Consider the following 16693-nt stretch of genomic DNA (forward strand, 5'->3'; position numbering starts at 1 on the left):
CAAAACCTACAAAATGCAGGGGATGAAGGTGAGGGAAGTCAGCTACTATGGCAACCAGACATCTTTTACCACTTGAGGAGCACCACTTCTGAATAGGAGCTAAGCGTCTCATCTGCTTCAGTTCTCAGTGAGGCAAGAAAAGGCTAATGGCAGCAGCCTGAGACACACAAGCTGCAATGTGGCACCTGAATTTTAGGGCAGGTCGCTTTGGCTGGTTTCTGGAGTACAGTGAACTCCCTCTCTTCCATTCCCACCCCTCCCCACAGCGACCTGCTCCCTCCGTGCCCCATTTCACCAGAATCCAACCCTCCGACCCCCTTCTACTTCTTACCTGGAAGCTCATCCTGTAAAGGTCGAGGACTTTTTTCAGGATCTCTGCCTCCCCACTCTTCAACAGGAGCTCTTTGGGGGCCCGGATGGCAACCCGGCCATAGGCCAGGATCAGGGTCTTAAGGAGGTGCCCTCGCCTGCCAGTCTTGTAATCCTAAGTAGGCAACAGAAAGGGGTGTTTTGGCAAGGTGGCAGCTGCTACCTTATCATCTGTTTGTCTGTCTGTCTCTCTCTGCCCGTTTCCCTCTTCTGTCCCTTCTTTGAACGCCATGGCAGCAGGATTGATTTGGTTTTATCAAATTACTTATGTCCTGTGATCTGGGGGTGAGTAGGGGAAGGCGGACTGACTTTCCCCCATTAAAAGTGCTTCAGGATTGTATGCTTAACTTCACTTTTTGGGTGTTGGAAACAATCCAGCACTCCACCTGTCTCATCTGCAGAAGCCCAGGGGCTGAAATCCTGTTGAGCAGCTCCGCAGGCACAATGATTCTGTGCACAAATCGACTGCAGAAGATGCCGCTTGGTGACAGGCTTCTCTTGGCAATTTTGGGGTTCTGCACCCTGAAATTGCCATCAAGCAGCAGCAATGGGCTCATAATGAGCAGGGATTTGCCACCAATGATGATGATGTCATCCCCAGGTGCAGGTGGAGCTGCCCAACAGGAATTCAGCCACGGAATGCACTGCTGAGTCGTATGTCAACACTTAGGTAAATCCCATCAGTTGAGCAAACCTCCTCATTCTGCAGCCAGCGATCCTATGGAATGTGAAGATGAATGGCTGGCATCAGAGGAGGCTCAGGCTCCAGTTTTAGATCCTGTTGAATCCAGGGTGGCTTATTTGAGAGTTGGCATTGACCTGCTGGCCCCGGCCGCTGGCTTACCTTATGGTGGGTGAGGAGGGCAGACAGCCCCATCTTGAGATCCAGGCCAGCTCTGCAGTCATCCAAGGTGGCCAGGGTCAGATCTAAATGGTCCAGCGCAGCAAAGGAAAGGATTTCGGCAACTTTCTGTAAGGGGGGGTGGGGGGAGAGGGGACCGAGAGAGAGAGAAAGATTGGAGAAGGGATGCTGATGTGAGAAATGACTCGACCAGAGAAGCCGCTTGTGCTTCAGTGGAGAAGGATCTCCATGTTTGCCCCTGCCCAGTTTCTGAGACTTGATCTGTGAGCCATTCAAGAAACTGGATTAGATCTCCCCGTTTGGAAGGGAGGGAAGACCACCCCTAGCACACTGTCATGTTCCTGACTCTGTGGCATCCTAGCACAGCCGGGTGCTCTTCACTCCCTTGCAATGTTGTGGAGGGTTTCAACTTAAGAGAGGTAGAAAAACCTTCTTGGTTGAAGAGCAGGGCGTCCATCTATTAAGAAGCCGCCACCGTCCCCACCCCCCAAAGGACAAAAGAGACGCCAGGTGGGTACAGAACTCTGAAGGCTGCCCTGACTCGCTAGAGACTCACCTCTTTCTCGGCTGCTTCCAAATAATTGGCGCTCTCAATCAAACGCTCCAGAAAGTGCAGGACGTACGTGCGGTCCGCGCAGCAGGCCAGTGACAAGCCCAGGACTTGATAGAGGACGCTCTGAAAGAGAAGGAGGGGTAGACCGGGGGGGAGGTTTCAGTCGAACAATCGGACACCTGTCTAGATCTTTGGGTCGGCGGTCCTTCACTGGAGGCCGTCCAGCAGAGGCTGGACAACTCCGGCCGAAATCCGGTTGCTTGGTGTGGAAAGTGGCCCTCAAGAAGGCCCACTGAAGCAACAGAATCCTGAGGGAGGCGTTGACCCATCCCACCCCCGCCCATTCAAGGGGCCTCCACCAGAGCGACTTCCTAGGCGAAGCAACAGGATTTCCGCCACTATGTTCTGCAGCAGCTGCTTTGGACGAATGTTGGCTGAGAGGGACTGAGGTCTCCCCCAGGTTGCAGCAGCTTTCCACGCTCGGGGGAGAAGCTGAGGGGCCACAGGACTGCAGTTTTTACGAGAAACGGGGGAACGAACCTTTTCAAGGGACCCGTCCGCATAGCTGCCCATCTGATCTTCCAGGGCTAAGATCAGGTTCTTGGTCCACCTGTCGTCCTCCATAGTCTTCAGGGACCTCCTCAGGAACTAAGGAGGAGAGCATGAATGAATCCAGACATTTGGTTCACGAGGGCCTCGACGTCTGCTCCTAAGACTCCACTCCTGCCCTTTCCCCTGCCCAAATGCCTTAAAAATGTCCTTGGAAAATCACTTCTTAAAGAAATGGAGACTATGACTTCCAACAGGAGCTGAGGGGAAAAGGGGCTAAGCACTCTCTTCACCTAGTCTAAAGCCAATAGGCTGCCAAACCGGAGAGCCAAAATGGACCAGCTTGGTCTCCGAGTCAAACACTGGGGGAGGACGGTTCTCCGCTGTGTCCTACGTCATCTACACCTGTCTGTCCTTCTTCCCATTTGCTGCCCAGGGCATCTGACTTCACAGGCTCTTCCTTTTTGCCCTCAGGCTAATGGAGACCCCCACCCCACCCCCAGCCTGGTCTGTCGAAGAGATCCCTCTTCTCCCTCCAGCCAGTTCCTGGTCGAAGAAGAGCAGAACCTCACCTGCAGAAGCTTCTGCTGCCACTCAGGTTGGCTTCTTCTGGTGCCTTCTGGAAGGAAAAGAGGACATCGTTGTACCAACTCAATTGGGACGGGTGTGGGTGGGTGGGTGTGGGTGTGATGTAGAGTTTGGGACCGTATTTTTCAAGAGTAGTACTTGAGCCATGACTTCTTGAAATGGAATCTGTTGGTCATCCCTCACTGTTTAAAGAGGAACGTCCTACTAACGTACTCTTAAAAATAGGCAAAAACCTCCCTCTTAGAGACCCCCAGGCAGGATTTTGAAAGGCATCTCTAAATATAATTGGCTACATGTGAAAAAAGGAGGCAAAAGTAATGCTGTTTACCAATTGTGGTGCTATTTCACAAGAATAACATTTCCTTACTATCCCTCAAACTAGCCGAGGATGGTCAACATCATCACTTGGAACACATGACTTTCACACTATAGGTGTGTCATGCACAAGGTGTAGACATTTTTCACAATCTTTCAAGTACCAAATGGTAGGAAAATCAGTCCTGTTTTTATTGTCTGTGCCCTGTTTTTGTGTGTACCCTATTAGTAAACATCGTGATCTTTACATATAGATTCAATATATATATAGAGAGAGAGCATTACAATGTTTCGACATCACCAAAATGACTAAAGTTCTCTGACATGTTAATAGAATCCATGTAAAAATACAAATAGAAAATGAATGTATGTTACAAAAGTAACATAACTATTTCCTTACTGTTTCCTTTATGAATTTGAAAACTGCTCAGAGACTTTAAGCCAGCCCCCATGCCTGCCAGAACCTATATAGAGGTCCACCTGCTTCGTGTACGTCCCTGGGAGGTGGGGGGGGGGCCTGTCTAGGAAAGCACTTCAGAACTGGGGCAAAAGGTCTGAAAAGGCAAACCTACTTTTGGATTGCTAGGTGCTCCTGAATTCGTCCAGGAAAAAATCCAAAATCAGGTGAACGGATAAAACGAATGTCAGGAACTTTAGAAAAATGGAAGCAAGATCAAGGGGCCTTCTGGAAGACAGCGCTATTCCTCTGAGAGCTTGCAAAGTGAAGCGCAGCACTTTTAAGATTTTGAGACGGGCCGGGGGGGCGGGAAAGCATTTCACCATGAATCTTCCTGTCAGGCACCCATCGGGCGACCTACCTGCCTGGCAATACCCCCAAAGCGCTGGGATTTGCTGCGCCCACAGATGAACGATGGCCTCGTGGATGTCAGCTCGCAGGGCGTGCAGAAGCTGGAGGGCCCAGAAGCCTCTTTGGCTCCCGGAGGAGGACAATACCTGTAGGCAGGAGAGGAGACATGAGAAAGGAGGGCCCCCGAAGGAGAAGCCAGGACTCACCCGTCCATCTCTAACTGCCAGCGGCTCAGATTCAGGAGCAGTTCCTCTCCTGGAAATAATCAGGCAATCGCCCTCCCGAGAGGAGGGGGGTCCCAGGGACCCGTTGGCGCCTTCTCTGCTCGGTCCATTTCCTATCCGGGGGGGGTGTGTGATCCTGCGCTGGGCAACATCCCGGCCTTGAAGAGGATGCTCAAAGCAAGGCTGCTCCCCGAAGCCTCGGAGGGCATCCTCTCGTCAGGCTCTGGTGGCAACGAGGCCACCCTTCGTGCCATCGCCTGGTTAGTCTGATTGATGAGCTGTGGTACGGATGGTTTTGATTTCCTTGCTTTATAAGAGATGCGTTGCTTTTAGATGATGTTCTATTTATTGTCCTTAATTATTTTTTTTAACATAAACTGCCCAGAGTAGTGCCTACCATTACGCAGGCACGATCCTAACTTATGCTTTCCTTAGGATTCTGGGTCTCCTTTCAAAGGGGGGGACGGGGAGCACTTTGCTACGGGATGGCCAGAAGGGTCTCCCACTCAGCTCCCCAGCCAGCGTACTGGGCCGAAGAGGTTTCTGCAATACCTCTCTTTTGGAATCCCTGCACCGAGAAGCCACCACACACTCTGGGAAATGGGAGGTCAAGGAACTGAGAGGACCTTTCACCTCCATACTCTCCTCCCACCCACCCCCCCAAGACAAAAACGTAGATGCTTTTTCTAAGCATTGCTCACCAGAAGCCGTCCGAAGACTTCTTGCGGACTTGGGAGCTTTACTAAAAGGAGAAGAACAGGGTCGAGGGGGGGGAGGACGTTAGTGATGGGAGCCCTGGAATCATGGAAAGGTTTCCCACGGTTCCTCATCTCCTTCCCAGGTCTAGTCACTAGGATCCTTCCAGTAACGGACCGGGCTCCTTCGGAAAGCCACAAAAGGACATGGAGGTCTGGGGTGGGCCGGAGGTGGGCCTGCTCCTTTCTGGAGCGCCCCGGACTCCCCTTGGCCCGAGCTTTCACTGAGAAATAGGAGGATTCCCCTTCCCTCCGGGCTCAAGGAACGGCGAGTCTCCTTCAAGCCCAGAGGCCCTGCCTTGCATCTTATCACATTGATCTCTGGCCCCTCTGGGGGTGCTCTGGCCTGGGTTTTCCTGGGACATATGTCTGACATTGGCCCCTGGAAGGCTCCCCACCCACCCGAGACCTCTTCAGCAAGGCATGACCTCTCCAAAGGAGAGAGGGATCCATTCCTTCCCATGGGAAGAGAGGTGAGTGCCAATCCCACCCAGCCATGCACAGTTCAAGCCCAGGGGACTGCCTTTGGTACCCAACCAACCCACTGACCAACTGACCTCCTCTGCAGGATCCCAGGAAGAGGACGGATCCTTCCGGCCGAAGGACGGCCAACTCCTTAAGGCATCTGCAGAGCGGGGTCAGTGCTGGCGTGTATTCCGGAGGAAGCAAGAAGGATAACAGCTTCGGCCACAGAGCCTGCCAAGAGGAGAGAGGGGACCGTCAGAGAATCATAGCCCATCCTCGGTCTGGAGTAGCTTGGCATCACAGATTGAGGCCAGGCTGGCGTTCTCTTCCCCGAGTGTCGTAGGATTGCTGGGAAATAAAGCGCCCCCCAGGCTAAACTGCCAGCTCTCTCCCTGCCTGACCTCACCCCGTGTAGGAAGAGGGGTGAAACTCCTCCGGTCTTCTGAGGGGCAAATCCACCCAAGACACTCACTTTAAACATCCCAGTGGCCGAAGTGTTGACGTGTTCCAGGACCTCGATGGACAAGTCCTGGACATCGGCTTCCCTTGGCATCAGGCCTCTGGCACTGTCTCTGACCTGCCGTACACAGACACACAAGAACCACAGAAACAGCAAGGTCAGGAAACCAGAACCGTCTCCCAAAAATTGGCCCTTCACCCGCGGGGAGTGACACAAGCACAAAGCTTGCGCACCTCGGAAGCGTTTGAGCCAGACGGTGGTGGCAGCACCTGGAGGAGGTGCCCCTGTGCCAAGGTGCAACCCAGCGAAAGCTGGAACGAAAAGGAGGGACTCGGACACACACACACACACACAGATGGGAGGGCCTCTTCCCCACCCAGCCGATTCCGAGAGGGGCTCGACTGCACACCCACCCCTGCACAACGTTTCCAACTAGTGCACTCCTGATGATGGAGGGATGATGGGATGCCTACTAGAGCCCAGAGCTTGGGAAACGTCTTTTGGAATGGCAGGAGGCAGGCGGTCATGAGACAGGTAGGCCCAGAGAGGCCTCCCGATGGGCTTGGAAGGGGTCCCCGAGTCGCCGCGTCCCTGCCAGAGGAAGGATCTCTCGGGGCTCTTTCGCGCTGACTTACCCCTTGACTGGTACGAACGGCGACCTGACGGAAGAGGTAGGTGACCATCTCCCATTCCAGACATCCCTCGACCTTCGGGGAGCTCAGGAGCTCCTTCAGGAAGAACAGGGTTGCTTCCCTCGCCTGGCAAAAAAAGGGAGGAAAGTCATCTCGTCGCTTGCCTCTCCGAGCCTGCCTCCCGTACTGAAGAAACCCCATTTGAGGCGGGATCCGGAAGCCCCTAAAAGCGCCTTGGGAGGAGAGCTCCTGGTCCCGCCGGCCATTCCTTCTGCAAGACCAGGGCCTGCTTCCTGCCAGGGAACGTTTCTGAGGACTGGAACCTCCTTCTCTCGGCCTTTACTCTCTCTGTTGAGCAGACTCAGGTCGTGCAGATGTCTCCTGGCTGTGGCTCCTGTTTGGACTCCCTGGCAATTTCACTGGGGCCCCGGCAGGGATTCGTTATTGCCAGAGTTTGGACAATTATTATTTTTTTTTTTTGTATGCTTTTCTTTTTCCTCCCTTCCTCCCTCCCTCCCTCCTCCTCCTCCTCTTTCTTTTGGATTATAGAGCTAACATCACACAGCCAGAATGGTCTTTTTTACTATAGTCCAAAAAAAGTAAATTTCTTTTTGGTTGGGCATGGAAACCACTTTCCATCCGGACTGCATGGTTTTCTCTGAATCCCCTCAATGTTTGGGCCTCACCCTTTGTCTGTGTCGGGTTGCAAGACTTTGCTTTTACTCCTGGCTTGGAAAGCCAGACAGACCTTTCTGCCTTGCACCCACGTCTCTAGGCCCTCGTCTTCATCTCAGCTCATGACGTTCTCCTTGTGGCGATGGGATCCACCCTTCCTCTCCATGACGTGAAAGAGGCTGGAGAGATCTCCAGATCACCAGAAGGGAGAGCAGCAAAGCTCTTGGGGAGTGGGATGATTTTCAGGCTGCTCTGGGATGGGGTGAAAACTGTTCCACATCCCTGTGTCAGCTGGAGGATTCTGGGCAGTGTAGCCTAGTGATGCCACTCTTATGATATCTTTCTAGCGCCCCCCCCCCGGGCATGTGGAGAGCAACCAACGGGGGCTTCCGTTTTGGGTGGGAGGGATCGCCATCAGAGCCTTCTCTGACTTACCTTGCTGAACGTGGACTTCTCAAGAGTCCGGAAGACCTTCTTGAGGTTTGGGGGATGACAGTCCACGCAGCCCTCCAGGAACAGATAAAGTCCCTAAAAAGAAAACACAGGCGGGGGGGGGGAGAGAGAAGTCAGTGTCTGTTTGGTGGTGTGCCTTTTCTCAGCCATGCAAATTGAGCCCCCGGGGCTGAAGAGCAGCAGGACCGCTTCCTGGGCAGGACAGTGGTCAAGGCCCCGGAGAAGCCTGCGAGGGGGCCCTTCCTGTTCTCCCAGAGCTCAGAAAGGCTTTCAGGAGGGGGGGGTTGGACTACAATCTTTTGACTCTCCCACCCAGCAACAGTGGTGCTCTTTATGGTGCCCCGTGCGCAACCCTTGCGCTCAGGGCCTGTAAACGTCTTCCTAGGTCTGGAGCCATTTCACTGCCCCCTCACCCCCCCAAAAAAAATCCTGGCGTCTCCACTCTCCTCTGTAGGGCTGCCTCTGCCAGCTTAAGGGATGGCCTGGCTTTGATGATCCAGGACAAGCCCAAGCAGGGAGACCCTGGAGAGCACCTCTGTGCCATCATCCTCCCGAGCGTGCCCGTCTCCAAAGAATGTATTCCCGCCTCCCCCATGGCTATCCGTTTACTTTGGCCATGAGGGGAGCGTCCACCATCCTGCTCTCCTTGATGACATCCGGGAACTTCCTTAGTATTTCGTCCTGCTGTGGCCGGTAGCGAACGAGAACGGCCAACATTGGCCACCGAGCCTTCAAAGCCGCCTCGCTCACCTGCAAGAGAGAGAAATGCAAAGAACCTCCTTAGGGTTCGGTCCCTCAATCAATGCAGGGAAACGGATCCATCCCCAGAGGAGAAGGAATCTCATCTCAAGCCAGGACAAGCTTTGCTGGCCTTCGTCAGAAACCATTGGTGACCATAAGATCCCGGCACTCTGGACAGACAGGATTCTTCCCAGCTGTGCAGTCACCGGGCAAAGCAGCCCATCATCCGGACGCTTCACGATGACCAACACAGGAGCAAAAGAGGGGCTGTGTATCTTTTTCATTCTTTTTTTGCAAGGCATCACTGGGAGGGGAGAATCAATGTTGCCCCCCCTCCGCCCAATGGAAGAGCAATCTTTGCATTGCAGCTCCTTCCCCAGCAACTATTCCGAGTGAGGGCACTACGTCTCGCCTTCCCTCCCGATTGGCTTTGAGTCAGAGGGAAGGCGCTGCTCCCCCTTAGTTGGCCCTTCCTGACCAGAGCCAAGGCAAGGGAAGCCCTTTCATGTCAGAGACACGAGCCTCTTCCTGTGCAGGGAGCAGCGAGAACGAAAAAAGACTCCCCTCTCCCAGGCTGGCACGACTCCTTCTACCTGATACAACCGGAAACTCACCCAAATTGAAATAAAAATGAGTTTGCTTACATTTCTGTCCTCCTCCTGCTGCCAGTATCCACTCAGCCGCTGGTAGATGGACAGGAGGGGACGGCAAAAGCTGGACTCCGCCTCCCGAGGGTAGTGGCACTGCCTCCAGTTCTTATAATAATAGGAGACGGAGAGGCACATTTTCTCCACAGCTGTGAAAGAAAAGGACGAAGGTGAAAGCCTGACCCCTGAGGACCTTCCCTGGGGTCGGGGACATGGAGCTTCTAGCAGGCGGACAGGGTCTGACCCTTAGGGGAAATGGACCGGATCCTTCCCCATTGCTCCTTTCCCAAACCCGCTTGGCTTTCTTTTGCAGAACCCTCGCTCGACCTGCTCTACTTGCCCCTTGCACCTCGTGTGTTGCTTTTGGTCTCCTCCCCTTCTAACAATTGGGGTTAAACTGAACAATCCATTTCTCTGCACTTGAAGAAAGCCGTTTGTCTCTTCAAAAGCTGGAGCAAGTCTCAGGAAAGTCACCGGGAAACGCAAGACGGGAAGAAGACGGGAAGATGGGATGGTGGGGAATATGCCAATGACCTCGGCACAAAAGTCTGTACTTTAAGGAGAAGAGGGGCTCCGTCTAGAAAGGCCGTCAGACGGATAGGAATGGTGAGGACTCTTAGGCCAACTCCCGAGGAAGAGATCCACTTTCCCACTCACCAGAACAGATGGCCACCTTCTCTCGGCTTCCCAGGTCAAGGATGAGGATGACCTGAAGGTAGACGAAGCTGGTAATGATGTAGGGGACGGTCCGGAGAGCTGCAAAAGGAGAAAAAGACCCACACCATGATCTACTCATTCATTTCCATCAAGATGTGATGGGGAAGAACTCAAACAGGGTAGTGAAGCCCAGCAGGAAGCTTAAGAGGCACAACCCTAACACTCCTTCGAGGGAAGGCAACGGGCATTCTGAGGAGGAGGATGATCACGCTGTAGCCGCTTTCTGCTACAGCTCAGTGTCAACATCACTCCGGGGCAAGCTTGGGCGAGTCTTTTTTGAGACCCAAGGTAGAAGCAGGGAAAACAGCAAGGCGAGGGGGTCCGGCAGAAAAGACACCACCCTCTACCAGGGATTCAAGAACAAACAAGGAACACTGGGGAAAGGGTGGGCTTTCCTGCAATTAGTTGGACATTGTGCAGTTGGGGAAAAGGGGGTCCCTTCCCACTTCTAATTTTAATGGAGGTCTCATGAATTTGGCACCTTTGGTCCAGCTTCTTCAGTTCACTAGTCCTCCCCCAATCCCCCTCCCCGCAAGCCATCTGGGAAAGGAGGACATCAAAACCCACAACCATGGAAGAAAAACTCGAGAGGTGCAGACCGTAGCGAGAGCTGAAGTTCTCCAGGGTCTTCAGCAGCATGGGGTGGGGCGGCGTGTCCACCTCCTTTAAGATGTTCTGGAGGTATCCCATGACCTCATGGAAGTGGCCTTTGGCCAAAGACAGAAGGAGGTCGCTGGCTCTCTTGCTGCGTTCCTCCGGAGCTCCCTAAACAAGCAGATCAGGTTGAGGCATCATTACTCCCTTCTTTATCCCCTTGCAAACTTGAAATAGGGGATGGGCTTTCGGGGAACCAATGAATCCAGAGGTCAGGAAAGTTTTGGCTGTCCGTGGCCAGAATCTCCCATCCAGCCGGGCTGGTAACGAGGGCGGCTGGGGGTTTCTCAGAACCATCATCTTCAGAAAAAGATACTAACTTTCCTAAACTCTGGATTGATTCCATGATCCGATCCTGGCTAGAAGTGCTGGTCAAATGGCCCAGCGTGCACAATCCTTCCGGCCGACAGCGACCAAATCCAACCCTGCCCCCCAAAGCCAATATTTTAACTAAACTATCTTTTGTCTTACACCACTGACTAAATATTACTGGTAAGCACCAAAACAAATCTGTTCCCCAGGCTTGCCCTCATCCGTTTACTATCATCTGGTACCCCCCCACCCCCATTGCTGAAAGAGTAAAAAAAGCACGCATACATATATGTATAATCCCCATTATTAGTCCTAAAATAATGTAATCTTATGCCCCATGTATATCGTGCATAGATGTTTTTGCCCCATGCATATATCATCATAGACATAATGCTCTTAATTGTACTAATTACATGTCACTACATAAAGTACAGTAAATTGCCCACCCCATGGATAACAAGCATGCAAATACCTGCTTAATCTTACATAATCCTTGCCCTACCATCAAATATTCTATATTGTACCCCTCCCGAGATATCAGCAATCCTTGCATGAAAGGTTTATCATGTCCAGCTTCAGGCTCTTATATCGAGGTTGCATCACAACTGTATTTTCCAAGACCTGTGGTTGTTAAGTCAGGCACATTATGTCCAACTCCGCCCACTCTTATCCTTCCAAGACCACCCGTGGTTGATGAGTATGATGATGTTAATTCATTCCTAAAAATTTGTTGCTAAGCGAAAACATCGCTAAGCGAAACACGGTTTCCCATTGAAATGCATTGAAAACACTGCAGGTTGGAGAAAGATTTATGAAACTAATTAAAGCAATATATACGGAGCAAAAGGCAAAAGTAAAAATTAATGGCGAACTATCAAAAGAAATCCAAATACAGAAAGGTACTAGACAGGGGTGCCCACTCTCCCCACTCCTGTTTATTTTGACTCTGGAAATACTAAACGAACAAATTAGAAACAAAAAAGAATTGAAAGGATTAAAAGTGAAAGGTCAAGTCTACAAACTCCAGGCCTTTGCGGATGATTTAGTTATCATATTGGAAGAACCATTGGATTCAATAGAGGACCTGATGACAACGTTAAGAATTTTTGGTGACATGGCAGGAATGAGAATAAACCAAAAGAAGACTAAATTACTTACCAAAAACATGAGAGAACATGAAAGACAAGAGCTAATAGAGAAGACGAACTTTCATGAGGAGAAGAAAATTCGATATTTAGGAATACAAATTACAAAGAAGACAAGTACATTATTCAAAGATAACTACATGAAACTAATGAAGGAGATACAGAACAATTTGGAGAAATGGGACAAATTACAACTATCGTTGTTGGGAAGAATTGCAGCAATTAAAGTGACTATTTTACCAAAAATCCTATTCTTATTTCAGTCAATCCCTATAATATTAAAACAGTCATTTTTCAAAGAATTTAATAAGATAATCATGAGATTTATATGGCAAGGTAAAAAACCAAGAATTAAAATTAAGGCAATGCAAGATGCTAAGCAGAGGGGTGGCTTTGGTCTTCCTGACTGGGTTCTGTATTATAGAGCTTGTATTCTAGATTGGATAAAAGAATGGATAACTCTAGAAAACGATAGATTACTTAGCTTGGAGGGACATGATTTGCAATTAGGCTGGCATGCCTATTTATGGTATAAAAAGGACAAAGAACAAAAAATTTTTAATTCACATATGATAAGAAGAGCTTTACTGGGAATGTGGAGAAAAATTGTATGGGTGTCACCGTTAGAGGCCTTTATGCAACCCAGTCTTATGACAAAAACAAACTTTTTAAAATATCAAGATCTATTAAAAAAGGATGGTGAACTAAAGTCTAAAGAAGAGCTAGAGTCACAGAATATATATAGAGAGTGGTGGCCTAGAGCACAGCTAGAATCTAGATATACAAAAGATAAAATAGAAGGCTTCTACTTAGAGCAAACGATTTTTGACAAACTTTTATTAGGTTCAAAAGAACAAACTGTTAAGAAAATGTATAATTATATGTTGGAAATTAAGATGCAAGATGAAATGGTTAAGGAATGTATGATTAAGTGGGCACAAAATATAGGGCATAACATTGATATTGATCAATGGCTGAAAATATGGCAAAATAATATAAAGCTTACAAGATCGGTGAACTTTAAAGAGAATATATATAAGATGTTTTATAGATGGCACATGACCCCAGAAAAATTGTCAAAGATGTATACAGATGTATCAAATAAGTGTTGGAAATGTGAATCACAAGTGGGAAGCTATTATCATATGTGGTGGTCATGTGGAGTAGCGAAACAATATTGGAAAAGAGTGCATGTAATGTTGGAACAAATATTGCTCTGTAAAGTGCCATTAACCCCAGAACTGTTTTTATTGAGTATGATACCTGAAAATATAGATAAGTCAAAGAATTATATAGTTATATACATAGTTACGGCAGCTAGAATTTTATATGCTAAAAATTGGAAAAGATCAACGGTACCGAAACAAGAAGATCTTATTGAAAAGATACGGGAAATAGCCGAAATGGACATTTTATCAGAAGTCATGAAGGACTATCCCTTGCAAAAGGCAACAGAAAGATGGGATCTATTTAACAAGTGGACAGAATCAACAGGCAGCTTGTGAATAGTACATATTGAAAGGAGAACTGAATCTAGAAGGCAGAAAAGAGTAAATAGAATAATTTAAAATCTTGATATGGCAATAGGTACAGAATGGATGAAAGTATGTTATTGTCTCCCCTCTTCCTCATCAATCCCAATTCCCTTTTCCTTTCTGTTATCCCTTATAAAAAATAAAAAGTACTCCCTCTGGGAACAGCGAGAAAAAAAAAAGAAATGCATTGAAAACCGGATAATCCGTTCCAATGGGAACGAATTGCCATCCTTAAGCGAAAATCGCCATAGGAAACATCGCTAAGTGAAACGCGGTTCCTCAATTGAAATGCATTGAAACCTGTTCAATGCATCTCAATGGGGGGGGGGGGGACAACAACAAATTAAAAAAGAGTCAGAACAAAGTCAAATTTGGTTAACAAAGGGTTTATTAAGTGCACTTTATTGTTTGAAACATTTTAAACAGTAAACTTTAACTTAAAAACATTTTAAAAACAGCAAACATGAGGCTGTTTAAACCATCGTTATGCTAAAGAGGTGACCCAAAATTTAATTGTTATGCGAAGCATGGTCCCAACCATCGCTAAGTGAAAATCGCCCATAGGGACCATCGTTAAACGAAGCGCAAAAAGGCTCAGAAAAAGTCATCGCTAAGCAATTTCATCGTTAAATTGAGCAATTGCTAAGCGAGGCACCACTGCATTTGTTATCTATTTTCAACTCTCTGTACATTTCAAGTGCCCAACCATTACAGTGCACCTAGTCCATATTATCAAGGTGTTTACTCTGCTAGATATCCCATGTATTACAATCTTTAAATGCTCATATGACATAAAACTTCTAAAAAACCATCAATTTCACCCAAAATACCGAGAACAACAAACATTTTGTTAAACATTCATTGCAAACGACCCCTACCCTGTATTTTCGAGTAACAGGACACCCAACCCGAGCCAACTCTAACACAACAAGCAATATAAGCAATAGCCCCACCCCCAAGAAAAAAAGACAGACCCCCAGCTGAGTACAACATAGAAATTCCACCGTAGCCAGAGTCTAATATACAAGCCAACTCACCCCACACCCCAGTTAAATCTAAATAATTTCCCCACCCATGCAACGTACTGACACTCCTCCAGCAGATATTTCCAGAAGATATCAAGGCCCTTTTCCAATACTGCCTAACAACCACCTACTTTCAGTAGGATAACAAGTTCTATGAACAGACAGATGAAGTGGCCATGGGGAGCCCCCTCAGCCCAGTTATAGCTAACTCCTACAGTGGTACCTCGATTTACAAACTTAATCCGTATTGGAACGACATTCGTACGTCAAAAAGTTCGTAACTCGAAGTACCATTTCCCATTGAAATGCATGGGAACGGAATTAATCCATTCCAGCATTTCAAAAGGCAAAAAAGCAGGGGGAAAGGGCTGGAAAATTGAATTTCCAGGCCTTTCTCCCTGCCTTTTTGGCTTCAGAGGTCTCAAAGGGCTTCCTCCGATCTCGGGGGAAAGCCCTTTGAGAACAAGGTCAAGGCTCTGTTTCCAAATCAATGCCTTGTTGTTGTTGTTTTGTTTGTTTGTTTTGTTTTTTGCCTACGGGGCTGTTCATAAATGGCTCCCTGCAAAAAGGCAGGGAGAAAGCGCTGGAAATTCGAATTTCCAGCCCTTTCTCCATGCATTTTTGCCTTCGGAGCTCTCAAAGGGCTTTCAGCCGAACATCGGAGGAAGCCCTTTGAGAGCTCTGAAGGTGCAGATCGTGGCAGCAGGGACCCCCAGGGAGGTCTCCCATGGTGGCGGGCAAGCCCTGGGATACCTCCCTCGTGGTACCTGCCGCCGTGATCGGTAGCTTCGGAACTCTCAAAGGGCTTCCCCCCGACATCGGAGAGAGCCGTGTGAGAGCTCTGAAGGCAAAAAGGCAGGGAGAAAGGGCAGGAAATTCGAAGTTCCAGCCCTTTCTCCCTGCCTTTTTGCAGGGAGCCATTTACGAACCGCTCCGTTAGCAAAAAAAAAAAAAAAAAAAGGCATTGACTTGCGAACGGAGCCTTGACCTTGTTCCTAGGTCGAGCTCTGTTTGCAAGTCGATGCCAATTTTTGCCAACGGAGCTGTTCGTAAATCGAAAAATCCGTATCTAGGGACGTTCAGAAGTTGAGGGTTGATCGTACATGGAACATTTCAAAAAACAGGCCCTGGCTTCGGCACCCTTCACACCCACAGTCTGGTTCCGATACGTGGATGACACCTTCGCAATTTGGAACCACAGTGAAGAAAAACTGGAAGAATTTCGAAACCATCTTAACAGCATCCACCCAATTATACAATTCACCATGGAAAAAGAAACAGAGGGCCAGCTCCCTTTCTTAGATGTCGTGGTCATACGCAAAACTGGCCTCCTATTGGGACACAAGGTCTACAGAAAACCCACACACAGAGACCGGTACCTACACAAACACTCCAACCACCATCCACGACAAAAAAGAGGCATAATCAAAACTCTGGTAGACCGTGCAAATGGGAACTGTGAAGCTCCATTTCTCAGCACCGAACTCAACCATCTGAATTGGGCCCTACAGGCGAATGGCTATTCCAAGAATGAAACCAAGAAAGCAACACCAAACTGAAGAGGAAAAACAGGCACCCACAAATAAAGTATTTCTGCCTTACATCAAAGGGGTAATGGACCGCATGGGGAAACTTTTGAAAAAACACAGCCTACAAACAATATTTAGACCCACCACAAATATTACAGTCAGCAAAGGACAAAAGGAAGCCCCTCACCACTGCAGGAATATACCGGATACCTTGCAGTTGTGGACAGGTATACAGTGGTGCATCGCAAGACAGGCGCTCCGTTTAACGACGAATCCGCATTACGACGAGGTTTTTGCGATCACAACAGCGATCGCAAAACAACATTTTAATGTGGGAATTTCGCTGCGTGATCATCGGTTCCCTGTTTTGGAAACCGATTTCCGCTTCCCAACGATCAGCTGATCGTCGGGTTTTCAAAATGGCCGTCGGATGCTCAGAATGGCTCCCTGCTGTGTTTAGGAGCCATTTTTCGCTGCACAGACACCTGAAAATGGCCGCCCCTATGGAGGATCTTCGCTGGACAGTGAGTTCTTAGCCAATTGGAACGCATTAAACAGGTTTTAATGTGTTTCAATGGCTTTTTTATTTTCGCTTAACGACATTTTTGTTCTACAGTGATTTTGCTGGAACGAATTAACGTAATGCGAGGCACCACTGTATATTGGAACCACAAAACACA

Source organism: Pogona vitticeps, chromosome 12 (genome assembly GCF_051106095.1).
Source record: "Pogona vitticeps strain Pit_001003342236 chromosome 12, PviZW2.1, whole genome shotgun sequence".
Classification (NCBI taxonomy): Eukaryota; Metazoa; Chordata; class Lepidosauria; order Squamata; family Agamidae; genus Pogona; species Pogona vitticeps.